This window comes from Asparagus officinalis, unplaced genomic scaffold (assembly GCF_001876935.1).
Source record: "Asparagus officinalis unplaced genomic scaffold, Aspof.V1 AsparagusV1_Un598, whole genome shotgun sequence".
Taxonomy (NCBI): Eukaryota; Viridiplantae; Streptophyta; class Magnoliopsida; order Asparagales; family Asparagaceae; genus Asparagus; species Asparagus officinalis.
Window position 1 is genome coordinate 1,248 of NW_017972860.1, and position 6,426 is coordinate 7,673.

General features: G+C 34.8%; 1 long non-coding RNA gene across 1 annotated transcript; it reads right to left on the reverse strand.

The window, feature by feature from the left end:
* Positions 1 to 5,336: 5,336 nt before the first annotated feature.
* On the reverse strand, positions 5,337 to 5,662 carry LOC109827983. The gene is made up of 3 exons (XR_002243549.1): positions 5,623 to 5,662; positions 5,490 to 5,537; positions 5,337 to 5,385 (listed from the first exon to the last, which is right to left on the reverse strand). It is a non-coding gene; the product is annotated as an uncharacterized LOC109827983 (long non-coding RNA).
* Positions 5,663 to 6,426: the final 764 nt, after the last annotated feature.

A 6,426-nucleotide genomic window follows, 5' to 3' on the forward strand; every position in this document is an offset into this window, starting at 1 on the left:
TCCTGAAAAACTTTCCCATCCCAAAATTAACCTTCAACCATCATAAATATACCCAATTTCTCCCTTATATAATTTCGTCACTTTAAATTCGCCTTCAGGTTCTGGAATTTTCGCCTCCGTTACTCCTTCATCGTCGCCTCGCCTTCAGCTTCTGGAATTTTCTCCTCCGTTACGCCTTCCTCGTCGCCGAAGTCAAAGAGATCATCCATTACCCTTCTCCTACGAAGCCGAACCGTTACCGGAATTTGCAAAGATGTCGTTTATTCGTTCGATTCACTTATCCGTCGAAGCCGAAGCGTTAGAGAAATATGCACAGATTAGTATTTATTCCGAATTTCCGCATTCATCTCCAAATATTTCTGCAATTGGGGATTCAGTAAGGTATTTTTTTCTTCATCTTAACTCCTTTATACAAAACCCTATATCTAAATTTAACCTCTACTTCTTCAGTCCTTTAATTTTCTTCTAAAATTTACACTAATTTCCGATTCCCTCCAGATTCAAGCGAGAGGGGTTTAAATATTCCAACAGCAGCTGGATCGACATTAGAAAGTAAGTTCAGTTGATTTTAGTTCTTTAAATTTTCAGATTTTGATTTTGATTTTGATTTATTTCCTAAATTACTTCTGTTTTCCATTTATAACATTTTTTGTATCTTATATTTGTTTGGGAATTGATTTCTTGTTATTGTGTTTCATATTCAAGCTCAGAAGGTGGGTAAATATGTTTTTTTTAATTTAAATTGAACATATAAAATAATTAGATATAAAATAACTAATAGTATTACATAATTATTAATTGATACTATCAACTCATCAGTAAGATTTGAAATAACTACAAGCATTACCTGGTTGACATAACTTTTGCTGTACGCATTAATTGAAAGGCAATCCTGCTTGCACGACTGAAAATGTTTTATCCAGCGCTGCAAGATTTTAGGAATGAAATGTCTAATAGACAAGATGTTGTGATGTAGAATATTGTTAAAACTGAACGAAACAACAAGGATTGAACTGAAAATAGCAAACCCTGGTGAGAAAATAAAGTCAAGCAGTAACCAAGTGGCAGAGTAATAATATATCATAACGTTAGTTATTAAGATTAAACCAAGATGTCTCCCATAAAATGATTTGTAATCCTATAGTTTAGTGTTGAGTCAGTGTTAAATTCTTTATCAATCAAACTTAGGAGAAAACCCCTAAAGCCTAAGGATGAGAAAGGTAGGGTTGGAAAATAAAGGGAAAGATATTCAACACAAACATTTATAGAGGCTCTTATTTATAGAGGAAAATGGTTGCTTCTCATGTGACATATGATTGTTGTTTCTTTGCATGCTCCCCGCAAATCGATAGACATGGTTTAATTCTCAATACAAACAACTTGACTGAATAAATATAAACACATATTGCCTTAACTGGCCTATTTGAATTATAACTATGATGATAAATATGCTAACAGCTGTCGACATACATATTTATTTATAGTTCTCCAAACTAAAGTGTCAATTTACCTCCTTATTTTAAAAGTGTTTGGTCCCACAATGTGGTAGAAACAAGCTGGACAAGTGACTCTCGTGTGGAGCATCGACCTAGATATATTTATATATCATTATGTAGCATTTGCTACTACCCCTTCTCTATAATGACGATGCTCTTATGATACAGCTGGCTAGGCTGAGTTTTACTCTTAATAAGTCCAACGTGTGTATTGTGGGGGGTATTAAATAAACAGCTGTAGTATCCTTTGAGGACTTACCTACGTGAGAGGAACCGTGATGGCCGCGGTTAGGGGGGGGCTGGGCTAACCCCTAGAAACTCTCATGAGTCGGTTTATTGTGAGCATGGCCTTTAACGCTCAACCCGCTTTGCTCAATAGATGAAGCGTATTGTGTGTGTTTTCATCAATACCTGATTAAAGGGGCCTAATTCAAGGCTTAGTCCATTATGTCCCTCAGGTGGCGATGAACTCACTAAGAAAAGGTTCAAAGCCGGAAGCTATCTCTCCCGAATTCACGATACGAAAGGTTGCCTAACCAATATTTGTTTTATGATTTCTTGATTTATTTATTGATTTCTGAGTCTTCAGTCAATATTGCCTTTTGGGGGGGACTGTTAGATATTTTTTTAAGAAAAGACAATTTTGCCTTCATGAATAGTAATAAAAATTTTATAATTAAAACATGTTTTAATTAGTAATTAAAAATATGTGTAACGGCTATATAATTATGGGGAATGTTACAAAATTTATGACGAATGTTACGGAATTAATTGCGGGTTTTGTAACGTCTTTTCCAACCCTATATATATATATATCCGTATGTTAAGCTCAAAACGATAAGAAAAAATATACAACAAGTTTCTCTTGTTTTTCTTCTCTCCCCTACATATTATTTTCATCTACATCTTAGTTTTATTTTATGGGCAACTTCCTTCATCTGAGCTGAAGCTCTGCACTCTCGCTCGAGTGCAGAGGCCGGCCGTTTCCGGGGGCTTTTACCGCTAGGGGGGAGGGAACCATCTGCGCTAGGACGATAGGCGGGTTCTCAATCTTCTAGGGCAGTGAATACACGACTGCTCCCGTCAGACCTGAATTTCTAATCTCTTATTTATTTTGATTTCGGATTTATTTCAAGCTATAATCTTAATTTATTTGATAAATTTCCAACAAATTGCACACAGAACCCCGTGGTATGGCGCGTTTAAACTCATTATCCATATAGTTTGATTTTGACAGATAGGCCCCTTGAGCGAAATTTTCACCCTTTTACTCTCCGTGAAAAAGAAAAGATTGCTTTTTAACAAATAGACCCATAAATAATAAAAGAGTTAAAAAGATTTCACTCGGAGAGTCTATTCGCCAAAATCAAACTATAGAGACAATGGGATAAACATCTAAAAATCAAACCGCAGGGGGTTGGGCTATGTGCAATTAAACCATTTAAGTAAGATTATTGCATTTCACATCATTTGTTCCCCCTTTTTGACTTGACATTCAAAAATAGCGGGCTAGCTTTCATCACGCTCTCTATTCAGTAATCTTGACTGTGTCTAAGGATGACATAGGCAAATTTGGGGAGGTCCTCAGAAATGGAGAGATTTCTACACAGTCCTAGAAACAATAAATTCATATCTTTATGTTCACAAGGTCATAAGAGACTGCTCAAATTCAATTTAATGTAATTGTACCTTTTGAAGTTTACCTAGATGGGGGCGTTGGGGGATCATTTTTAGTCCCTTCCTCAAAGAACTTCAAAGAAAAAGGACAAAGGAAGAAAGCAAGGAATTGTGGAGAATGAAGCATATAATTCCTCATGATTTGTTTAGATAGTTTCTTGATTAGAGAAGACTAAATTAACTGATGTCGGATTGTAAACTTGTATAAATTTGAAATTTTGGTGTAAGATCATAGATTAGTTACTTGAATAGATAGTTTTTTCAAGCAGACAAATCTATTACCCCTTTAAAAGAGCCAGTTCCTGAAAAACTTTCCCATCCCAAAATTAACCTTCAACCATCATAAATATACCCAATTTCTCCCTTATATAATTTCGTCACTTTAAATTTGCCTTCAGCTTCTGGAATTTTCTCCTCTGTTACTCCTTCATCGTCGCCTCGCCTTCAGCTTTTGGAATTTTCTCCTCCGTTACGCCTTCCTTGTCGCCGAAGTCAAAGAGATCATCCATTACCCTTCTCCTACGAAGCCGAACCGTTACCGGAATTTGCAAAGATGTCGTTTATTCGTTCGATTCACTTATCCGTCGAAGCCGAAGCGTTAGAGAAATATGCACAGATTAGTATTTATTCCGAATTTCCGCATTCATCTCCAAATATTTCTGCAATTGGGGATTCAGTAAGGTATTTTTTTCTTCATCTTAACTCATTTATACAAAACCCTACATCTAAATTTAACCTCTACTTCTTCAATCCTTTAATTTTCTTCTAAAATTTACACTAATTTCCGATTCCCTCCAGATTCAAGCGAGAGGGGTTTAAATAATCCAACAGCAGCTGGATCGACATTAGAAAGTAAGTTCAGTTGATTTTAGTTCTTTAAATTTTCATATTTTGATTTTGATTTTGATTTATTTCCTAAATTACTTCTGTTTTCCATTTATAACATTTTTTGTATCTTATATTTGTTTGGGAATTGATTTCTTGATATCGTGTTTCATATTCAAGCTCTGAAGGTGGGTAAATTTGTTTTTTTTTAAATTTAAATTGAACATATAAAATAATTAGATATAAAATAATTAGATATAAAATAACTAATAGTATTACATAATTATTAATTGATACTATCAACTCATCAGTAAGATTTGAAATAACTACAAGCATTACCTTGTTGACATAACTTTTGCTGTACGCATTAATTGAAAGGCAATCCTGCTTGCACAACTGAAAATGTTTTATCCAGCGCTGCAAGATTTTAGGAATGAAATGTCTAATAGACAAGATGTTGTGATGTAGAATATTGTTAAAACTGAACGAAACAACAAGGAGGAATGAAATGTCTAATAGACAAGATGTTGTGATGTAGAATATTGTTAAAACTGAACGAAACAACAAGGATTGAACTGAAAATAGCAAACCCTGGTGAGAAAATAAAGTCAAGCAGTAACCAAGTGGCAGAGTAATAATATATCATAACGTTAGTTATTAAGATTAAACCAAGATGTCTCCCATAAAATGATTTGTAATCCTATAGTTTAGTGTTGAGTCAGTGTTAAATTCTTTATACCAAGATGTCTCCCATAAAATGATTTGTAATCCTATAGTTTAGTGTTGAGTCAGTGTTAAATTCTTTACCAATCAAACTTAGGAGAAAACCCCTAAAGCCTAAGGATAAGAAAGGTAGGGGGAAATAAAGGGAAAGATATTCAACACAAACATTTATAGAGGCTCTTATTTATAGAGGAAAATGGTTGCTTCTCATGTGACATATGATTGTTGTTTCTTTGCATGCTCCCCGCAAATCGATAGACATGGTTTAATTCTCAATACAAACAACTTGACGGAATAAATATAAACACATATTGCCTTAACTGGCCTATTTGAATTATAATTATGATGATAAATATGCTAACAGCTGTCGACATACATATTTATTTATAGTTCTCCAAACTAAAGTGTCAATTTACCTCCTTATTTTAAAAGTGTTTGGTCCCAGGCTTCTTTCAAGTCATATGTTTGATTGCTTGTGTAGATGCATGTAAATGCTGATACCGCGAGGTGACCAGTCCAAATAGAGGACAAAAATGGACAACGAAACATAATAAGTGACTAACAACATTGAAATCATAGAGCAAGAAATGCTGACCATTACAAACTCAACGAATTCAATGCGAGTTTTATGCTGATAGTCCCCGAGCATTCTCATGCGATAGACCTATCAAAAGAGAGCATTTTAGTATACATCCTTCCATGAAACATAACTTCTTCATATTAACTAATGCATAACCATCAACAAAATAACCATCGGTAACAACAAACCTCTCCACATATTGATCCAAAAAAGAGTCTCAGCTCTTCCTGAGTAATCTACATAAGGTGAATTCTGAAAGGTAAATAAAGTGGTAGAGAATAAAAAGGTTTCCCCAATATAGAAATCATGAGCCAAAATTACCTTCTTGTCAATGTTTGTACAGTAGACAGTTCTTGCACACTAGCCTTAACTATTACTTTTTATTGATTTTGTTAGTTTCGAAAGGTTTCTGTAATGCTACTACTTAAGACTCTGTTGTCTATTGCATGTCTTATATAGGCTGGTAAATGTTGTTAATTTTGTATATTGTAGGATCTCCATTCAATATTTATTATTACTGAGAAAAATCATTTAGCTTTCATGAAACTGAGTTTAATACAATATTGAGACTATCTGTGCATATGCAGCAGCAACATATATACACACAGTATTGTGTGTATCTGCTGCAGATACACAGCAGATACACACAACATGTGTATCTGCTGTGTATCTGCAATAGATACACACAATATTGTGTGTATCTGTCTGCAGTAGATAAACACAGTATTGTGTGTATCTGCTGCAGATACACATATACACACAATACTGTGTGTATCTGTCTGCAGTAGATAAACACAGTATTGTGTGTATCTGCTGCAGATACACAACTTTTGGTGATGTTAAACAGATTAGACGAGTCTGTCTGTTCATGTCAATGGGAACAGGAGTTAGGCTAACATATAAACCTGTTCATATGAATACTCTAGACAATGAATTTTTACCGTCAACAGCACGTTTATTATTTCTAGGAAATCAAAAGACCCAGAGAAGCAAGTTGTAGCAATGGAATGGGGTACCTGTTAATTATTTCTAAGGAAATCAAGAGACCCACCACTAGCACCTCCACCCACACTGGGAGCTCCCTGGAGAGAATTCCGTTATGAGATACATCTGGGTGAGGTAGTT